Below are 23,504 nucleotides of genomic sequence, written 5' to 3'. Positions count from 1 at the left end.
CAAACAAACATCCTTATACATCTGCACTAAGGACCTCCTGATAAAACGCACATCAAAAACTTTAAACTCTCTAGGACAACCATCCACCGTATTCACAGAAGAGTTCCCATGAGCGGGCAACGAGTTTGCTTTCACATACGGCGCACGGTCCTCGAAGGACACCATACCACTCTTCATCAGCTTCTGAACTTCATACTTAAGCGGATAACAATTTTCAATATCATGTCTGGGTGCTCCTTGATGAAAAGCACAATGGAGCTCAGGTTTATACCACCAAGGAAGTGGTTATGGAATCTGTGGCGGGTTTCTTGGTTGGATCAGGTTCTTGAGAACCAAGGATGGATAAAGCTCTGCGTAAGACATAGGAATCGGGTCAAAAGAGACCTTCTTCCTTTCAAAGTTTTGTTGCTGATGATTGTTGTTGGTATTGTTGTTGTTGTAGGTGTTTATTCATTGTTGTGATTGTTGTTGTTGACGTTGTTGTTGAATTGGTGTTGTTTGTTGATTAGAAAATACCGGGATAACGGAAGATACTTGATGATGATAATGTAGATGAGATGGTGGATTCCTTCTGATCTAAGGCCTCCTCTGCCTCCCACTGCTTATTGCATTCGTCTCACTGTCTTTCTTCTTACCTAAATTGCTATCATACCTCTTTCTTGTTGATGCCTCATCTCTTGACAAACGTCCTTCTCGGACTCCTTCCTCAAGCCTCATCCCCATGTTTACCATTTCGGTAAAGTCACTGGGGGCACTAGCAATAATTTGTTCATAGTAAAATGAACTCAAAGTTTTCAAGAAGATCTTTGTCATTTCTTTTTCCTCTAAAGGAGGAGTGATCTGGGCAGCCAACTCCCTCCACCGTTGCACATACTCTTTGAATGTCTCTTTGTCCTTTTGAGACATAGACCTCAGCTGGTCTCTATCTGCCGCCATGTCCATATTATACTTATATTGCTTGATAAAAGCCTCCCCCAAGTCATTGAAAGTGCGAATGCTGACACTGTCCAATCCCATGTACCAATGGAGCGCAGCGCCGGTCAGACTATCTTGGAAGTAGTGAATAAGCAATTGATCATTGTCGATCTGAGTAGACATCTTGCGAGCGTACATCACAAGATGACTGAGCGGACAAGAGTTCCCCTTATACTTTTCAAAGTCAGGCACTTTGAACTTCACCAGGATCTTGACGTTGGGCACCAAACACAACTCGGCAGCACTCTTCCCAAACAGATCTTTACCTCTCAGCGTCTTCAATTCCTCGCGTAACTCAAGAAATTGATCTTTCATTTCATCCATTTTCTCATAGACATCCGGACCCACAGACTGCTCTGAGTGATAAATGGTGTCCTCTACGCGAGGCAAAGTATGCACAACGGGAGGTTGCACGGACATGACCGAGCTAGATGCCGACATGGAAGCAAAGGTAGGTGCAAAGCCTTAGGGAACGAAGTTGGACGACATTCCCCATGGGAATTCGGAAGGCATAGTAGAGGTAGCTACCTCTGAAATAACAGTCCTCGCAGGAGGAGTTGCATGCGTTGGAGAAGATTGACTCTGAGCGGCAAGAACTGACTCCATCATGGCAGTCAGGCGGGCGATTTCGTCCTTCATCTCTTTGTTCTCTTGCTCTAGGTGCTCCATGATTCTCAGATGATTGGCTCGGGTATTGTCCTGGTGAGTCAGCTTGGCTGGAGCACAGAAGAAACACCAATCATACATCTGGCGAAAACCTGCTTATGCAAATGATGCATGAGATGCAATGCTTGATTGTTTTTATTTTCAAGGAACTTACTGAAGGAGAATAGTCATCCAAGGCGCAGCGGAATTTAAAAATGACTTCATTTAGTGATCCTTACGAATGGGCATGATCAGTGATAGAATCGTTACCTCTTGTGGCGATCACGAACGTTGAACGATGACAACGTTTCTACTCAGTCCACACGAATGGATTCCTTCAATCTCAGTGCTAGCTGGTACGAATGAAGGCTTTGAGTGAGAGAGAGAGGGAAACGAAATTCCAAGTCTTCACTTGAGTGTTAGTCTGAGTGATAATGCTTCTACCCAAGGGGTCTATTTATAGAACCACTTGTGTGGGCTTCAAGCTAAAAAGCCCACTTAAGTGCATTTTGGCCCATATCTTATAATATACCCAAAATCACTTAAGTATTTGGTACCTTACCATATTTCGTATTCCACTTAAGTGCACCGTACCTTACGGTGTTCCTTAGTTACTCTATCTCTTATCAATCCGTCCTTTGTGTGTGACCCTGTAGGTTTTCGCGACGTTGGCAATTATGTTAAATCACGCATTTAATATAATAAACAGTGAGCGGTATCTAGCAACACTTCACTGCTACCCAAGTCACGAAAATTTCATGTGATCTGACAAAACCTCCTGTGATAATAATTATGTGTATAATTACCCCTTTCCCTTATGTCTATATTGAACACAAGGTATAGACCGTGTCATCCTTGTCCAGTTCAATATTGGGCCCATAGACATTTATCTTGTTACGCAGGATGTGCAAATTCCATCTAGGTCACTCATGTCCCTCAGCGTGCTTTGTGGAGTACCCATCAACTGTCTTTATGGTCATCCAGTTACGGACAACGTTGGATCAGCAACAAAGCACTCGACTCTACATCTAGGGTCCATAGTGGTTTCAGGTCGAAGAGTGGTATACACTATTATCACCATGAGAATAACTTATGACACTTTGCATAACTTTCTATATAGTATTCTCATAGCGGGTCAATCCGGTATAAATATTACTCTTAATATTCATACCTATGTTTAAGACTTGATAACTCTTTATCCATGATCCATGAGATGTGATCATCAGTCTACAAACATAATAGTCTCAATGATTTAATGTTATCCCCCTTCACAATAAAGCTCGACTACGGATACTTTAAGAATAGTGTCCTTATGTTTAATGTGGTCTCATGATCAAGTCACACTTGATGCATTAAACGGACTAACTATTCTAGGGACTTTATTAAACAAACGTAATAAAGAAAAAGCCTTTTATTATTAATAAATAATTCGATACAAGTACCAAAAGTATTGGCCTCTAGGGCTTACACCAACAATCTCCCACCAGCACTAGAGCCAATTAGGCATACCCCTTATGCCCATTGATCTAGTATGGCCATCATGCTTCTGCTGCGCAAGAGGTTTTATCCGTGGGTCAGCAATATTTTCAAGTGTAGGTACTTTACATATTTTCACATCTCCTCTATCTATTATCTATCGAATGAGATGATAACACCTAAGTATGTGTTTGGATCGTTGGTGAGATCTAGGCTCCTTAGCTTGTGCGATAGCACCATTGTTATCACAATAGAGACCAATGGGATCCACAATGCTAGGGACTATGCCAAGTTCACTAATGAACTTTTTGATCCAAAAAGCTTCCTTTGCTGCACTTGAGGCAACAATATACTCGGCCTCGGTTGTAGAATCAGCAACTGTATCTTGCTTTGAGCTTTTCCAGCTCACAACGCCACCGTTCAAGCAAAACACATAACCAGATAGCGATCTAAAGTCATCCTTATCTGTCTGAAAGCTAGCATCGGGTAACCAATTACAGCCAACTCTTCCTGACCTCCATATATCAAGAATGATTTCTTAGTCCTTCTCAAGTACTTAAGGATATTCTTAACAGCTACCCAATGGGTATCACCAGGATCAGATTGGTACCTACTCGTTGCACTTAAAGCATACGAGACATCTGGTCGAGTACATAACATGGCATACATGATATATCCTATTGCAGATGCATATGGAATCTTATTCATGCGTTCCCTTTCTTCCTTAGTTGAAGGGGATTATGTTTTTGATAGACACAGGCCATGTTGCATAGGTATGAATCCTTTCTTGGAATCATGCATATTAAAGCGTCTCAGCACTTTGTCTATGTATGTACTCTGACTTAGGCCAAGCAGTTTTCGTGATCTATCTCTATAGATTCTGATTCCTAATATATAGGCTGCTTCACCTAGGTCCTTCATAGAAAAGCATTTCCCCAACCAAGACTTTACTTATTGCAGGGTAGGGATATCGTTTCCAATGAGTAATATGTCATCTACATATAACACCAGGAACGCGATCATGCTCCCACTAACCTTCTTGTAGACACAAGGCTCATCTTCGTTCTTGATGAATCCATATTGTTTTACCGTTTCATCAAAACGAAGATTCCAGCTTCTGGAAGCTTGCTTCAATCCATAGATTGATCTTTGTAGCTTACATATCTTTTGGGCTTCTTCTGGTATGTCAAATCCTTCAGGTTGTGTCATGTACACATCCTCAAGAAGATTCCCATTAAGGAAAGCAGTTTTGACATCCATCTGCCATATTTCATAATCATGATATGCAGCGATAGCAAGTAAAATCCGAACAGATTTAAGCATTGCAACTGGTGAAAAGGTTTCATCATAGTCAACCCCATGAATTTGTTTATATCCTTTTGCAACCAGTCTTGCCTTATAGGTATGTACTTTACCATCCATGTCAGTCTTCTTTTTGAAGACCCACTTGCATCCTATAGGATTAACTCCTACAGGAGGCTCTACCAAGGTCCAAACTTGGTTTGTGTACATGGAATCCATTTCAGATTTCATGGCTTCTAGCCACTTCTCAGACTCGGGACCAGTTATGGCCTCTTGGTAGGTCACAGGCTCATCTTGATCCATGAGTAATACATCACCTTGATCTGTTATGAGATATCCATATCTCTCAGGTAGGTGACGTATCTTGCTTGACCTACGCTGGTCTTGTTCTACTTGAGCAGGTTGCTCTTCCACAACCACTTGTGTTTCCTGCTCTAATTCCTCCATAGGTGTATCGATGCTTTGTGATTCTTGAATTTCTTCAAGCTCTACTTTCCTCCCACTAGTTCCTTTGGAAATAAAATCCTTTTCTAGGAAAACTCCAGTTCGAGCGACAAACACTTTGCCCTCAGAAGGATTGTAGAAGTAATACCCTCTTGTTTCTTTAGGATACCCCACAAATAAGCATTTGTAAGATTTGGGCTCAAGCTTAGTTGAAATTTGTCGTTTCACATAAACTTCGCAACCCCAAATATTCATGTAAGACATATGTGGTTTCTCACCACTCCATATCTCATATGGTGTCTTCTCAACCTTTTTAGATGGAACACGGTTAAGTGTGTAAGCTGCTGTCAACAGCGCATGTCCCCAAAAGGAGTTTGGAAGATCGGCGTGACTCATCATGGATCGGACCATGTCTAACAGGGTTCGATTTCTTCTCTCAGATACCCCATTCCATTGGGGTGTTCCAGGAGGAGTAAGTTGGGATAGGATCTCACACTCTTTCAGATGGTCATCAAACTCTAGGCTTAAATACTCACCACCTCGATCTGATCGAAGAGTTTTAATATTCTTACCTAGTTGGTTTTGTACTTCATTCTTGAATTCCTTGAACTTTTCAAAGGACTCTGATTTGTGTTTCATTAAATACACATAACCATATCTACTGAAATCATCAGTAAATGTGATGAAGTATTGAAAACCTCCTTTGGCTGGTATGTTCAGTGGTTGATCGCGACTTTATAAGTCTATTGGGTTACTTACTGCAAGTGCACAGTTCTATCGCGTAGTTTTAAAAGATATCGATCCCACAGGGACTTATGAATCGATATACCGTTTTTCTAAGGTTACTTCGTAAAGCTAAGGCGGATGATACTTTGATGATTAGGGGGAAAAGTAAAACTAATATAGGATCTAATTTAAATATCAATTAAGCGGATATCGGTATGTAGTTCGTCGTAATTAGGGAATCAAATCTTCGTTGGTTTCTTGGTTTTTAAAATAAATCTTTTCAGTAGACACTATTGATTTAAAAGTCTTATCTCAAACTCTCGCTCTGTTGAATAGACTATGACTTTATGTTAACGTAGCTGTCACTTATTAGTTAAGTCCAAAATCACTTTTTGAAAACAACAGAATCTATAGAAACTCTTTTCATTAAAATAATAACCGTTTAAACACCCTCGTCTCAAACTCTCGCTCTATTGACTTAGATTATATAATTAAACTTAAATGCTTAACTCTCGTCCTCACATTTAACCTTTAAAAATACTTTTTGAAAAAGATTAGAATTTAATTAACTCTAAAAATTGCTTTCGCCCTGATTTAGAATTAATGTCCAATTTACACTGTCCGGTTAAAAACTCAAACCGTCGTTCTATTGATTTTAACTTCTTTATGTCTTTTACTTTCGTACAAAAACCTTGGTATTAACTCTGTAAATTGAGACCATAAAAAGAGTGACCTTAATTTTGAATAAAATTAAACCAACTTAGTTTTGATTCCTTATTCCGCTTACTTTACATACCGATATCTAAATTAATTAGCCGGACATGCTAAACAGGTCTGAACAATTATCATGCTTAAATAAAACCATATCAGGCAGACAGTATAAATAAACAGTAATGCAGAGCATATATAAATTAAAACAATAAATTAAAGAACCTGAATAATTAATAGGAATCTTGAACACTCCACCACAGACCGGTTGGATTTGTTCTTGCAATCTTCAATTGGACAGGAAAATAAAAGCAAAGGAATAAAATACTATGATCTAACGTAAGGTTAGATCCAGTAAAAGATACACAATAATTTCCGGTGTAGAAACTATTGTGTGAAAAATTAATTAAGTGCTCTGAAAATTGACTGGAAAAGAAAAGGAAATAAAAATTGCTAATAATAGAAAGCTGTAGAAAATTAACGCTGTAAATGCTTGCACGGCGGAAAAAGAAGCGAGACCGAGAGAGCTGCAGGGTTGGATCTCTGGCTCTATTTATATTACTCCCATTTGTAACCGTTTCCAAAAGTGCATTCCGTAAGTAACTTGCACGCTTCAACGAGTCAAGCGGAAGAATAGGCTTCAACGTGCCTCTGTTGCGCGTTAAAAGCCAAAAATATAGGAGTGGGGTGTGACGTTCGTCACACCATGTGTTACGCTCGTAACACAAAGTAGCAGGGCGTGACGCTCGTCACGCCTTGTGTGGTGGTCGTCACAGCTTCAGCGCTCCTGGCTTGTAATTGTGGGTTGGGCTTTAGTGGAATTTGCTTTCATCCTCTTTTTCACCCCCTTTTTCTTCCTTTTTCACTTATGCTTCAAATAAGTTACCTGAGACAAATAGAAGGGAAAATACCACGTAATATCGAATAATATGAAATAAATTGAAACAAATAATAATATAATTTAATTAAATCGGGTCCAAAAATGTGATATTATTTCATGTTATCAAACTCCCCCATACTTAGACCTTTGCTTGTCCTCAAGCAAGATACAATATAGAAATCATTTTAAAAATTTGGCCAGATGAAATTTCAAAACACACATCAATTCGTACTAGGTTGCATGTAAACCTTGTTTAGAAGTAACTTGAGTTTAATCTTGACATCAACAACCACCGTCACAACCTCAGATAACCCCACCTTATGCAAACCAGTTCGAGTAACGCCATTATAGCTATCCTAGTTCCTTTACTCTTATTTCACCCGTTTTCATTCTAGCGAAATCACATTAAGCCCTTTATCTTTTCGCGCACATAGTGGAGTAACCAGTTAGTGATTCTGATCCCCTTTTTAGCTTGAAGTTCTGGTATATAAGTTGGATAACTTCGTTATTTAGTCCATTGCAGATTGCGGGGGATCGGACCGTAGTCTGCCCTACCAAGTTCAGCACTAGACACCTGCTGAACCAACTCATAATGGATCTTTCGTATTATGCTTTTGTATGATCTGCAACCTTTAGATTAAATGATCTGGTAAGGATCACCTAACTTAGTTAGTGCATTTCCTGATATATATATATTTTTGTTATTTTGGGAATCATTCACTTATATTCATCGGCTCTCCACGTAGTTTGCTATTAAGATGGTGCTGACTTCTTGTATAAACTACTCGGGGTTACTATAAAACTAAAAGTTCAAGGGATTGGTATAATAGGTACTTAGCCTGATCTAACATGTTGAGGTTTTTAGAGTGTTGGGGCGGTAATGGTTTTTGTCTAAACTTTTCACTCAAGTTTGATAAAATAAGCAACCTTTATATTTACTGAGTGTGTTGAATTTTTGTTATGGCTCAAGAAAATTGAGGGGAATAGATAATAGAAAATTTTCACACTAGGGACTTAACTTAAAATAAATATATATTATAATAAATATTTTTTTTTCATAATAAGGAAGGGAAATAACAATGAAAGGGAAAATAACATACTTGAAAAGGGAAGGTTGAAAGAACAAGGTTTTCCCCCTCACACTTAAATGAAACATTGTCCCCAATGTTTCAAAGAAAACAAAAGAAATAGAAAAAATAAAAAGAAACTAAAGTCAATGCTGCCTGCCACCTCTTGTTCTTGGACCTGGTGATCGTTGACGTACTCCTAAGTCGTCAAACCTGCTGAGCAACTCAGTGAACCGCTGGTCGGTTATTGCATTCCTCGCTTCCTGTTGTTGTTGCATCTGGCGCATCATTTGCATCACTTCGAGATTCTGCGCTTGCATACCATCAATAGCATCCATGATGTCGTCGTTGGTTGCTGGCCTTCTTCGTCGAAGACGTCGTGAGGATGGACCAGTTGCATTATCGGAAGGGTTGAGCGGGATTGATTGTTGCTCAGGACCTTGATCACCTTGTTCCATTTCTTCAAACTCGTCTGGAGGCGGGTTTGCGTGTGTAGGCTCTGTAGCTTCGGGAGCATTAAGGTCGTAGATGAAGCGGTTGGGGTTGGTGACATCTGTGAGGGCAATGTTGGGTAAAACAACGTTTGGGACTTCGTGGTTATTCACCATAAGACCATACCTTCCGCCTACCCTGTTTTTGATTAGGCGGCTAGACCGACAATAGCTTATATCCATAAATAGGGGTGGGAGAGCTTGTAGATTTTGAAGTCGGTCCCCTAGATTCAAACCAAGTGCTATGGAGGTTATTAATCCTCCAATCACGGAAGGTTGGCGGCCTCGAGCACATAGGGTGCGGATATGATGAAATAGGAAAGAAGCAGTGTTTACCTTTGTATCCATTTCAAAGACGCAGTGGAGGAAGAATAATTCCTTGGCGTTGACTTTGCTATTGTTCGGTCTTCCAAAAACTGTGTTTTGCAGGATGCGGATAAAATACCGGATGGTTGGGTTATGTATATGGGAAGCAAGTAGTGCATCCCAATTATCGGTTTCCACACCGGATATTTTTCTAAAGAGGTCGAAGGCGTGTATGTGCCACTGGGAGTTCGGAGGGATTCTTGGGTGGACTCGGTCTCCTACAGGGAACTGTAGCATGGCACTCAACTGATCATGGGATAGTGAGTATTCGGTGTTGAACATGCGGAAGGTTGCGGTGCCGGTTAAGTACTCGTCTTCACCGGTAGGAGTGTTGTACGAATAAGAACTTAAAAATTCTAAGGTGAGAGATGGGTAGGTAGGTTGATTGTGTGTGCATAGAAAGGTTAAATCAGCAAGGCGGAGCATCCATTGTATACCCTGAAGTAATCCTAATTCTTGTAAACAATTTAAATCAGGATACCTGGTAGATACGACACCTCGCTGTTGGAAACGCTCGAACTGCTCCCTTTGATAATTATCATCTTCGGATCGGAAGATGATATTTCCGAATTGTTGGTTTCCCGCCATACTGATAAGTGGGTTAAAAGGAGGAGAAGGGATGAAAAATAATTTTGTATGGAGAAATGTATGTTGGAATGATGTAGAAAGAAAGGTATGGTGGGTATTTATAGGAAAAGTTTTGGAAGTTGGAAAGGGAGTGGGTGAAAAATAATTAAATGTGGGTAAATGTGAGTAAATGGGTAAGTGAATGGGGAAGGTAAAAAGTGGGGTGGTGTAACGGTCGTGTCCCCAACGGTTACTAACGTTCACCTAGTCTGAAGGTGTCACGCTCGTGATAGGGGTGTTACGGGCGTCACAGGCACTTGGTGTGACGACCGTGATGGCGTGTGTGACGCTCGTCACACAGTCAGCTTGCAACGGTCACTGCTTGCGTGGGTGCTTCATAATTATATTTTTATTATTATATTTTATTTTTGTTATTTTGTTTTGCTTATGCTTATTTTATTTTGCTATTGTAATGCTTTTAAATTGCCTTGCATGCTATTCTACTACCATAATATATGTATTTCTTTAACAAGCATAGTAATTATTAGCATATAGTGGATATCATTACTTATAATTATAGAAATTGCATAGATCAAAATAAAATAAACCAATAATGCAATAGCTTCATAAAATAATCATAATGTAACATTGGAAAACAAAAGCAAACATGCGAAAGAAAAACAAATACTAATATTAAAAATAATGTGAAACAAAACTAATAAATAGCCTAAACTAAAACTAAGTAACTAAGAAAAACAACTTCTAGCCACTTGCAGGATCTCTGGCCGGAGGAGCGAATGAGTTAACACGGTTTAGCAACTCGTGGAATTGATTTGTCATGCTCAGGTTGTAGATGGATCTCTGGCCTAGATGGATTCAGTAGATCTAACAGGGGAAGGCATTCCGTTCAGGTTGTAGAGCCAGTTATTGCGGTTATGAACACTAGTCCTCGGACTAGGCAAGGTGAATAGGCAAAGAACTTGGTTGTCAATTATTAGTTCGAACTCTTCAGGCCCGAGGTTTGCTATAAACATAATGTTGAAGAGGAAAGGTATACTCATAGTCGCAATGCCACAAAAAGGGCTTAGGTCAAGCATAGGTTGACGTAATCCGATAGCATTACCAATCATGGTTATCAATCCGCCTATTTGAATCGGTGCTCGTTCATCTTGGATAAGGCGGTCAAAGTTTGCCAACATAAAAGTGGCACCATTCACTGGACGGTTCTGGGAAGCACAAAATATGATGAAGAGTTCATCACGTGATACTGTAGTAGTATTTGACTTCTTCCCAAAAAGGGTGTGGGCCAGGATCTTATGGAAATAACGAAAGGCCGGGTTATGTATGTTTCCAGAAAGAAACTCATGTTCCTCGGGGTCGTCATTTCCAGTCAAACTTCCCCAAAAAATGTTCAAGTTCTCTATATTCAAAAAGGTCTTCTTGGCTCACTGTGAATGTATCAAAAGAGGTAGGGAAACCTAAAAGGTTAGTAAAGTCTTGAATGTTAAAATGATACTCAATGTTGAACATTCTGAACTGAATGAAACCTCTGCTTATTCCTTTTCCATGACTGGGTAGATAGATCAGAGAGCTAAGGAATTCTAGAGTCAGTCTCCGGTAAGTGACGAATTGTCTTCGAATAGGAGTAGTTTCCCACCCTATTTGACTCAGCAAATACATGACACTTTCTCTTAGTCCAAGGGCAGTCATTGCCCAGTCATCAACATACAAGCTAGGTAGCATCTCTCTCTCTGCTAGTTCCTCAAACTTTTGTTTCTGAGCTTTCCCTCTGAATTTGATACCCATACGATCAATTTGTCCCATCAGGTTAGTGTTAGCTAGAGAAAAGAAAAATAAGAGTTTTAGTCAGGATTTGGCCAAATGCCGAAAGAAGAAAAGAAGAAAATTTTTATAAATTAAAATAAATGAAGAATGAATACTAAATAAAATTTAAAAGAATAGTCAAAGAAAAAATAAAAAATATTTGTGGGTTGTCTCCCACGAAGCGCTTTGTTTAATGTCGCAAGCTCGAAAAAAAAAACTATCAAATATAATCTATAAATTCTGGAGGCATTACGTCTAAGTGCAGGACTTGCGAATCTTCATTGTTCTCAGCATAATGATAATGTTTTAGACGCTGCCCGTTTACGATAAATGGTTCAATAGATTTTCCTTTAATTTCCACCGCTCCACTTGGAAAGACATTGGTGATTTGGAAAGGGCCTGACCATCTAGAACGTAGTTTTCCTGGGAATAACTTAAGTCTAGAGTTGAACAAAAGGACTATATCGCGTTGTTTGAAGATTTTTCTTGATATACGTTTATCATGCCATTTTTTCGTTCTTTCTTTGTAGATTCTGGCATTTTCGTAGGCGTCTTGTCGAAGTTCCTCTAATTCGTTTATGTCAAGAATTCGCTTTTCACCAGCGGCCTTATAGTTTAAATTTAGATTTTTAATAGCCCAGTAGGCCTTATGTTCTAATTCTACCGGGAGGTGGCAAGATTTTCCATAAATAAGCTTAAATGGGGTTGTTCCTATGGGAGTTTTGGCAGTTTGATATGCCCATAAAGCTTCGGATAGTTTTGATGACCAGTCTTTCCTTGAGGTGGCGACTGTTTTTTCTAATATTTGTTTAATTTCTCTGTTAGACACTTCCACTTGTCCACTGGTTTGAGGATGGTAAGGTGTTGCTACTCTATGTCTTACACCATACTTAAGCAGTAGTTTTTCGAGTACCTTAGATATGAAATGCGATCCTCCGTCACTGACGACTATTCTTGGGACACCAAATCTTGGGAAAATTATATTCTTAAAGAGTCTAGTTACTACTCGTGTGTCGTTTGTCGGAGAAGCTATAGCTTCAATCCATTTTGATACGTAGTCAACTGCTACGAGTATGTACTTGTTACCAAAAGAAGGCGGAAAAGGTCCCATGAAATCTATTCCCCACACGTCAAAAATCTCTACTTCCAAAATGCCCCTTTTGTGGCATCCCGTCACGTCTAGATATGTTTCCTGTGCGTTGACATCTATCACATTTCTTGATGGCATTATGTACATCTTTCCATATGTTTGGCCAATAAAGATCGGCTTGTAGGATTTTAGAACAGGTCTTGGATGTACTTGCATGTCCACCATAAGGAGCGGAGTGACAGTGTTGGATTATATTTTCTATCTCTTCTTCAGGTATACACCGACGGAAAATACCATCGGGGCCTCTTTTGAAAAGTAAAGGGCCATCCCAGTAATAATGTTTTATGTCATGGAAGAATCGTTTCTTTTGTTGGTAAGATAGATTATGTGGAACTATTCCGGCAGCTAAATAATTGACGAGATCGGCGTACCATGGTGTAACACATATAGCTAGGGTGGTCTCTACCTGTTTATCAGCTTTATTTTCTTCCAAAGTAGCTATAAGTTTATCGTACGAGAAATCATCGTTGATCGATGTTCTTTCCGGTTCCAGGTTTTCAAGTCTAGAGAGGTGATCTGCTACTACGTTTTCAGTTCCTTTCTTATCTTTGATATCCAAATCGAATTCTTGTAGCAACAAAATCTACCTTAGGAGTCTAGGTTTAGCGTCCTTTTTTGTTAAGAGGTACTTAATGGCGGCGTGGTCAGTGTAAACGATTATTTTAGCTCCGACCAAGTAAGAACGAAATTTATCTAGTGCAAATACTACTGCTAAAAGTTCTTTCTCGGTCGTGGCGTAATTCATTTGTGCTTCGTCTAGGGTTCTACTTGCGTAATATATGACGTGAAGCTTTTTATCCTTTCGTTGTCCTAAAACAGCGCCTACGGCGTAGTCACTTGCGTCACACATTATTTCGAATGGTTCATCCCAATCTGGAGCCTGCATTATGGGCGCGGAGATCAATGCTTGTTTAAGCGTTTGAAATGCTTCTAAAAATTTATTGTCGAAGATGAATTCAGCATCTTTCATCAATAATCCGGTTAAAGGTTTAGTTATTTTAGAGAAATCTTTAATGAATCGTCGGTAAAAACCGGCATGTCCTAAGAAGCTTCGTACTTCTCTCACAGTTTTCGGAGGTTGAAGGTTTTCGATTACTTCTATTTTGGCTTTGTCTACTTCAATTCCTCTATTTGATATGATGTGTCCTAAAACAATTCCTTCCTGTACCATAAAGTGACATTTTTCCCAATTAAGTACTAGGTTTACTTTTACACATCGTTCTAGAACTCTTTCTAGGTTTTCAAGACATTCTTCAAAGCTTTGTCCGCATACGGAAAAATCATCCATAAATACTTCCATGATGTTTTCGAGAAAATCGGCGAATATTGCCATCATGCACCTTTGGAAGGTTGCAGGAGCATTGCACAAGCCGAATGGCATTCGTCGATAAGCGAAGGTACCAAAAGGACATGTGAATGTTGTCTTTTCTTGGTCATCAGGATGAATTGGTATTTGAAAGAAGCCTGAGTATCCGTCTAGATAGCAGAAATGAGAATGTTTTGCTAATCGTTCTAACATCTGGTCAATGAATGGTAAAGGGAAATGATCTTTTCGGGTTACTTTGTTTAGTTTCCTATAGTCAATGCATATTCTCCATCCCGATTCGATTCGTTTGGTTATAGTTTCTCCTTTTTCATTTTCAATAACTGTTATACCTCCTTTCTTTGGTACTACGTGTACAAGACTAACCCATTTGCTATCTGATATAGGATATATGATACCTGCCTCTAATAACTTTGTTACTTCCTTTTTCACTACCTCACTCAGGATCAGGTTTAGTCTCCTCTGATGTTCCCTAGAAGTTTTACAGTCTTCTTCTAGCATGATGCTGTGCATACAAATAGAAGGACTTATTCCTTTAAGATCGGTGATGTTGTATCCTAGTGCGGTTGGGTATTTTCTTAAGATATGTAGGAGTTTTTCGGTTTCGAGTTTTCCTAGGTCTGCATTAACTATCACTGGTCGTTCAAGTTCTAAGTCTAGGAATTCATATCTCAGATTTTTGGGAAGTGTTTTCAGGTCGAGGTTGGGTTTCTTAAGGCATTGCGTAGGATCCGATGTCATTGCTAAACATTGGTTAAGTCTGTCTTCTACACGATAGTCAGACAATTTGTCATTTTCTAACTCTGTTTCTTTTATGCATTCATCGATGATATCCATGAAGTAACATGTGTCGTCTATTGCAGGTGCTTTCAAAAATTGGGAAAGAATGAACTCAATTTTCTCTTCTCCTACTTCGAAAGTGAGTCATCCTCGTTTTACGTCTATGATAGCACCGGCGGTTGCTAAGAATGGTCTTCCCAATATAATGGGGGTAACTTCATCTTCTCTTATGTCCATAATTATAAAATCGGTTGGAATGTAGAATTGACCTATGCGCACGGGAACGTTTTCAAGAATTCCTACAGGATATCTAACGGAACGATCTGCTAATTGCACAGACATTTTAGTTGGTCTTAATTCTCCCATTTCCAGTTTCTTGCATATGGATAAAGGCATAACACTGATACCGACTCCTAAATCGCATAGAGCTTTGTCTATGCACTACGCCAAATAAGGGAAAAGAGGGCGCTTATTTTGGCCTATAACAGCGCTTTTAAGTGCCCTCTAAAGTGGCGCTGGCATAGGTAAAGACAACGCTTTGTTTTCCTGGAGAAAGCGCTGTCTAAAGTGGCCCTTTAAGGGCCACATTATAGTGCGCTTTCAGAAAAAGCGCCCTCTGGAGTGGTCCATAAAGGGACACCTTAGAGGGCGCTTGCTGGAAAAAGCGCTCTCTAAAGTTGTCAATGTAAATTGTTTAGAGGGCGCTTTTTGGAAAAAGCGCCCTCTAAAGTTGTCAATGTAAAGTGTTTAGAGGGCGCTTTCTGGACAAAGCGCCCTCTAAAGTTGTCAATGTAAAATGTTTAGAGGGCGCTTCCTACGTAAAGCGCCCTCTAAAGTGTTAAGCGCCCTCTAAAGTTGTCAATGTAAAGTGTTTAGAGGGCGCTTTCTGGATAAAGCGCCCTCTAAAGTTGTCAATGTAAAATGTTTAGAGGGCGCTTCCTACAGAAAGCGCCCTCTTAAGTGTTAGTTGTTTTAAAAAAATTTGTTTGAAAAACAGTGGATATTTAATTGGTAACCTGTTCGCATGCTGCAAAAGTGTAAAATTCATATTGATTTCATCCTTTAATCCAATGTTATACACCATTAATCCATTGATATATACAACATGAATCCATTTATATACAACATTAATCCTCCATATATACAACATAATATATGATTCTTTGATCAACAATATACAACAACATATTCATGAGTTAGTAAAAGTACAACAACAATATACAACATATATACAACAACAGCATACAACAACAACATTCCATACATATATGTACAACAATATACAACCTAGCTATATGATTCTTTGATCAACAATGAATTGACACAATTCATCCTTCATTTCATCCAAATGAGCTCTTGAGTAAGATTTGTATTCCTCAAAGTACTACAATTAAGAGAATAAAACATATTCATGATTTAGTAACAAATTAGATGAAATATCCGATAATATTAAAATAAACCCTAAGTTATTATTCCATACCATTTTTGGGATGTCTATACGATTCAACGCAATGATATCTCTCATAAATCTCAATACAAAAAATCCGCAATCGACCGAATTATTTTGCTGAGGACACTACACAGAAAAACAAACAATATATATATAGTTAATTTCTTACAAACACTATTATAAGCAAAAAAACAAACACTATTATAAGCAAAAATAAGATACTTAATATATACCTGAACTCTGATCCAGGTAATGTCCTTCCTATTGCGATAATTCTTTTTCGATCTAAATTTTATTATTGCCCTAACAAAATAAAAACGTATATTGAGATCAATCTGACAGACATAATTAAATATACAAATACACACGAATATTTAGGGGAATTTCACTTACGCGTCAACCGTCTTCTTCATACTCGGATATTTACTCCAATCACCCGATAACGAATCGAGATAATACACTATTAGTCTCGAAAGATCCATAGCAACCAACACCCAGTGACCACTGTAAAATAAAACAAAAATTTAGATGAATGAAAATTTTCTACGTAAAAGATATACATAGATTAGAATGAAATTATTAGAAAGAAAATCTAACCCGTTGCCAGAATTAAACGGTAAAAAATACAAACTGGGTGTAGTCTTATCGTCGGCCGCCATGAATCTATCGACTAGATCATTCTTTACGGATGTTGGATTTTTCGTTATTAACGTTGCGTTGATACGGGAAGCAACAATAAAATTGAAACGGTTACACAATTCAGTTCCCCGCAGCAATGTTACATACATATACCTTAAATAGAAACATAATAAACATTAGACTACTCATTGAAATGTGTAAATAAATTGTTCAACTAAGTAAATTATAGATTGATCGGAGTACCATATGTATGTATGAATGACAGCGATGCCCAATTCGTCGTGTTCAAAAAGTTGTTGCATGTCCTCCTTTGCAATTATTTCGAAATGAGCAGCTCCGAAAACACCTTCATCAAAATCTATAGTACGAATGGCCCCTTGCATAATATCGGACTCATTCACCATTTTCTCAAGACGCATCATAATTTGAGATTTTGTCCCGGACGTCGTTGGAGGAATATCGTTACCAGCTTTTTTCAACTTTCGACCGGGAACCTAAAAATTCATATAAATTAAATCATGACTTTTTGTGATGCAATAGAATCGTTGCGTATATGATTCAATAGGTATACATATTTGTACCTCTTTTAGAGATGCAACCGACTCGATGCGTCTTGAAATCCCTTTACCAACTTTATGCGTGGGTCTTGTAGGAGTCTAGCATTACCATGTAATAAGGATTGATTAAATATCATAATTGTAGCTGAATTGAAATGTGAATACTAAAGATTCATAATCATTTAGAACATATATACCTCGGCATCTGGGAAAATTAGATCTGACGGCCATCCAACAAAGGATCTGACTGCTTCTCGCATCAACGTTGTCTCTGAAACAACGTCAGGTAATGGTAGAAGCGCGTCGGTATCTAATACAAGGTCAACCGAAACTTTCATATATCCCACCGGGAGGGGATTATGGTGAAGTAATTCACCCGAAGTGTTGTGCACTTTTCCCTTGCCAACCATGCGATAAGTTGGTGACGATAGATACAGCTGACAAGGTGAAATGCCCTAAACCAATAATAAATGTTATTGTTAACGTGTATATGTGTCAAGTAAAAAAGTGCTATTTTAATTTCATAATAACATATATAATTACCTCGGGAAATTTCGGTTGACAATTCATACTAGCTCGGTCACTAGTATCTTTTGCCTCGGAGGCGCACCTTTCCTCTCTATACCTTGCATTCTCGTTTTGCAGTTGGAGTACTTGTGCCCTTAACTCCGCCAAGGTCTCCATCACCTCTTTGTTGGTATGATTTTTTGTTTTTGGTTTTTTATAAAATGACGACGGAGTCACACCAAAACCCTTACCCATCACACGACCGGAATACTCAGGAACATTTAGTACTCGACTAAGTACGCTCCTGCAATCCTGGACCTCGGTTGAAGGTACGGTTTGGGATAAAGTCTCCTGAAATATTATTAGAGGAGATTAAAAATGAATTATATGTCTAACAAAATTTTCGATATAATTAAAGAAATAATGTTACATATACTTACACATTCGTCATAAACAGTTTGGACCGCTTCAACGACAGCCCCATCCTTCCCAACCCGAGCAGCCTTCCATAATACGTGCTCCGGAAGAGATGTTGCGTCACTTTTCTCCTCGGCTAGCTACACATTGAATTAGATTATAAGATCATCAATTATAACATATTGTGACAATGTATAAGCTCATAGCATTTGAATATACTCACAATTCTTTGTTGTAACCGTGCATATCCCGTACGCCCTTTTTTGTACGGATACGCGGGTTTTTATGCCCTTTTCCGATTTATGTCGCTTACTTCCTGGATAAAAAAGTTTAAGGCATATTAGAACCAAGTAACTTAACAATTGTATAATACCATAATTAATAGACATTACATGGAATTTTTCGTTTCTTCGTTTGGCGACAAAGGTATTCCATTCATCGGCTGAAATAATCTCGGCATACTTCATTGGCCGTTCTGCTTCAACAAATTTTCCTTCCTCATCCTTGAGAAATTTGTTGGACAAAAAGGATCGAAATCCTCAGAGTCTTTTTCCGGCCAATTGAATACAATATTTTTGCCGGCTTTCATCGATGTGAAAGGATCTCTAAAAAACATACACATGGAGTGTGTTATTATAAAGTAATATTATAACAATATATGATCAACAAATAGTCAACAAAAAAAACATATAACAATATATGGTAAGTACCTGTATCTCCGACCATATTTTTTCTTTGCCAACCTTCAAGTCCGGACTTCTCCAATTATCACATGTAATCGGAATATGTTGTCGAACAAGGAAACCAATGTAACTTGCCAACATTGAACCGTTAGGCTCAATTAGTTGGTCTTCAGCACTCCAATGTACTTCAAATTTTACACCCTTGTCTCTTGCACGAATGATTGACTTCATAACCGTCAATCCTCGTTTGATTTCTTTTTTAACATTGTTACGTGATCCATTCGCGTCATGGGTATCGTCTTGGTTAGCCATTTTATCTGTAATATAGAAATGATTCAATAAGACCCAAGTAAGACAATGATTCAATACGTGAACACATTCATATACCTTCCATTTCTCATGCAAAAGACCTACTGCATGCAAAAGACCAATGCAAACTCACACACACCTACTGCATGCAAAAGACCAATGCAAACTTATGGTGTTTGGAACATGAACAAACTTGCATCCATAATCATCAAACTTCCAAGCACAAGCTCAAACACACTTCAAATGATATCAGTTTTCAATCAGAAATAAAAAACTCAGTTTGCCCTAAACAACATTAATCAACATAATGCACAAAATGTAAAACTAAGTTTAGAAAATGCCCTAATCAAACACATGAAGAAAGTGAACGGTAAAGATGGAGAAGAGAAATACCTTCAAGGTGACGGTAACGATGGAGAAGAAAGTGAACAGTGACGGTGGACGTGAACGTGAACGCAGCAGCAGAAAAAGGCGACGGCGACGACGACGGTGAGGGAGGGAGAACGAACGGAGGACGAGAGTAATCGCAGTAGACGGTGGACGCAGTAGAGAGAAAACCCAATTACGTAAACGAAATAGCTTGTAGAGAGGGAAAATAAAGAGACATGCAGTATATGTTATAATTTTAATGTTTACTAAAGGGGACCTTAGAGGGCGCTTTTGTAAAAAAAGCGCCCTCTAAAGGGGGCCTAAAAGGGCGCTTCTGAAAGCGCTCTCTAAGGCTTTCCAAAAGCGCCTTCTAAACTGGAAATGTACATGGACTTAGAGAGCGCTTTTTTAAAAGCGCCCTCTAAGGGTAACCTTAGAGGGCGCTTTCACTAAAGCGCCCTCTATTGTTGTCCCTCCATTTCCTCATTATTTTTTTTTGGCTTCACTTTAGAGGGCGCTTTGTTACAAAAGCGCCCTCTAAAGGGGGCCTAAGAGGGCGCTTCTAAAAGCGCTCTCTAAGGCTTTCCAAAAGCGCCTTATAAACTGGAAATGTACATGGACATAGAGAGCGCTTTTTCAAAAGCGCCCTCTAAGGTTACCCTTAGAGGGCGCTTTCAATAAAGCGTCCTCTATTGGTGTCCCTCCATTTCCTCATTATTTTTTCGCTTCACTTTAGAGTGCGCTTTGTTACAAAAGCGCCCTCTAAAGTGCGCTGTCTATTCCAATAGTATGCTCCTTATTTTTTCTCTTCACTTTAGAGAGCGCTTTTGTAATAAAGCGCCCTCTAAGGGGCGCTGTCTATTCCAGTTTTTGGCGTAGTGATGACAAATTTTCCTATGTGACAGGGTATAGAGAAACTACCAGGATCTTTAAGTTTAGGAGGCATATTCTGGATTATAGTGCTGCATTCAACAGTGAGTGTAACGGTTTCGCTCTCTTCAAGTTTCCTTTTATTAGAAAGAATTTCTTTTAGGAACTTAGCATATGAGGGCATCTGCGTAATAGCTTCTGTAAAAGGAATTGTGACGTTTAATTGTTTCAGTAAGTCAACAAATTTTTTAAATTGGCCCGCATCTTTGGTTTTAATAAGCCTTTGAGGGTAAGGGATAGGTGGTTTATAAGGTGGTGGAGGTACATAAGGTTCTTTCTTTTCTACGGTTTCCTTATTACTCTCCTCCTTTTCCTTAGGTTTATTTTCTTCCTCAGTTGACTTTTTAGAGTTTTGGTTTTCAATTCTTGGATCAGACGGTCCTTCTACCTCTGTTCCACTTCTCAATATGATTGCATGAGCGTGGCTTTTCGGGTTAGGTTGGGGCTGTCCAGAAAATGTACCAGTTGGGGCAGCGGTAGGCGCTTGTTGTTGAGCTACTTGTGATATTTGTGTTTCCAGCATTTTGTTATGGGTAGCCAGGGCATCTACTTTACTTGCTAGTTGTTTAATTTGTTCGCTTGTGTGTACATTCTGGTTTAAGAAATCTTTATTGGTTTGCTGTTGAGAAGCTATGAAGTTCTCCATCATGATTTCCAAGTTGGATTTCCTAGGAACATTATTGTTAGGTGTAGATGGGGTCAGCTTTTGATATCCAGGGGGTATAGCTGGGGCTTGACTGGGAGCTTGTCCTGGTGCGTATAAAGCATTATTGCTCTTATATGAAAAATTAGGATGGTTCTTTCAGTTTGAGTTATAGGTATGCGAGTAGGGATTTCCCTGAGCATAATTCACTTGCTCTGCTTGGATTCCTGTTAGGAGTTGACAATCTGCAGGAGTGTGACCTTGGATTCCACAGACTTCGCAATTTTGAGCTGCGGCAACCACGGTGGCTGGAGGTGATACATTTAAACTTTCAATTTTCTGGGCCAGAGCATCCACTTTTGCATTAACATGATCAAGGCTACTTATCTCGTACATGCCACTTTTCGTTTGAGGTTTTTCTACCATTGTTCGGTCGCTTCCCCACTGATAATGGTTTTGGGCCATGCTCTCGATAAGTTGATAAGCATCGGCATAAGGTTTATCCATAAGCACACCACCTGCGGCGGCGTCTATTGTTAACCTTGGGTTATATAAGAGACCATTATAGAAGGTATGAATTACTAACCAGTCCTCTAAACCATGGTGTGGACAAAGTCTCATCATGTCTTTGTATCTTTCCCATGCTTCGAAAAGAGACTCGTTATCTTTCTGTTTAAATCCATTTATCTGGGCTCTCAACATAGTTGTTTTGCTTGGAGGAAAATATCGGGCAAGAAAGACTTTCTTCAAATCATTCCATGTGGTGACCGAGTTGGAAGGAAGAGACTGAAGCCATCTTCTAGCTTTATCTCTTAACGAGAAGGGAAAAAGACGAAGTCGAATCGCCTCTGAAGTGACACCATTAGCTTTAACAGTATCAGCGTATTGGACAAATACGGATAAATGAAGGTTTGGATCCTCGGTAGGATTTCCAGAGAATTGATTCTGTTGCACTGCTTGTAACAGCGAAGGTTTAAGTTCGAAGTTGTTTGCTTCGATTGCGGGTGGAGCAATACTCGAATGCGGCTCATCTTGCGATGGAGCGGCGTAATCTCGAAGAGCACGAGCTGGTTCTGCCATCTCGGGTATCAGCGAAGGAAGAAGAATTTTGAGGTCGGGCACTTCGATAGGAGAGAGATTGTTTGCAGCACGATATTCCCGAATTCGTCGTAAGACTCGGAGATATAGTTCAATGTCGTTGATTCGTAAGTAAAACGGCTCGCCTTGTGAGCGAGTGTGTGGCATACAAATCAACGAAAGAAAGAAATAAAAATTGTCTTAGTCTCTACAGCGTAACAGAAGGGTTACGATATCGACTAAATAAAAGTCCCCGGCAACGGCGCCAAAAACTTGATCGCGACTTTATAAGTCTATTGGGGTACTAACTGCAAGTGCACAGTTCTATCACGTAGTTTTAAAAGATATCGATCCCACAGGGACTTATGAATCGATATACCGTTTTTCTAAGGTTACTTCGTAAAGCTAAGGCGGATGATACTTTGATGATTAGGGGGAAAAGTAAAACTAATATAGGATCTAATTTAAATATCAATTAAGCGGATATCGGTATGTAGTTCGTCGTAATTAGGGAATCAAATCTTCGTTGGTTTCTTGGTTTTTAAAATAAATCTTTTCAGTAGACACTATTGATTTAAAAGTCTTATCTCAAACTCTCGCTCTGTTGAATAGACTATGACTTTATGTTAACGTAGCTGTCACTTATTAGTTAAGTCCAAAATCACTTTTTGAAAACAACAGAATCTATAGAAACTCTTTTCATTAAAATAATAACCGTTTAAACACCCTCGTCTCAAACTCTCGCTCTATTGACTTAGATTATATAATTAAACTTAAATGCTTAACTCTCGTCCTCACATTTAACCTTTAAAAATACTTTTTGAAAAAGATTAGAATTTAATTAACTCTAAAAATTGCTTTCGCCCTGATTTAGAATTAATGTCCAATTTACACTGTCCGGTTAAAAACTTAAACCGTCGTTCTATTGATTTTAACTTCTTTATGTCTTTTACTTTCGTACAAAAACCTTGGTATTAACTCTGTAAATTGAGACCATAAAAAGAGTGACCTTAATTTTGAATAAAATTAAACCAACTTAGTTTTGATTCCTTATTCCGCTTACTTTACATACCGATATCTAAATTAATTAGTCGGACATGCTAAACAGGTCTGAACAATTATCATGCTTAAATAAAACCATATCAGGCAGACAATATAAATAAACAGTAATGCAGAGCATATATAAATTAAAACAATA

At 38.9% G+C, this 23,504-nt stretch overlaps 1 non-coding gene across 1 annotated transcript; it reads left to right on the top strand.

Annotated features, from left to right (window-relative positions):
* Positions 1-21,824: 21,824 nt before the first annotated feature.
* On the top strand, positions 21,825-21,931 carry LOC127077840 (small nucleolar RNA R71). The gene has a single exon (XR_007787609.1). It is a non-coding gene; the product is annotated as a small nucleolar RNA R71 (small nucleolar RNA).
* Positions 21,932-23,504: the final 1,573 nt, after the last annotated feature.

The sequence above is a fragment of the Lathyrus oleraceus genome, chromosome 4 (genome assembly GCF_024323335.1).
Source record: "Lathyrus oleraceus cultivar Zhongwan6 chromosome 4, CAAS_Psat_ZW6_1.0, whole genome shotgun sequence".
Taxonomy (NCBI): Eukaryota; Viridiplantae; Streptophyta; class Magnoliopsida; order Fabales; family Fabaceae; genus Lathyrus; species Lathyrus oleraceus.
This window is presented reverse-complemented; position numbering and strand designations above follow the sequence as displayed.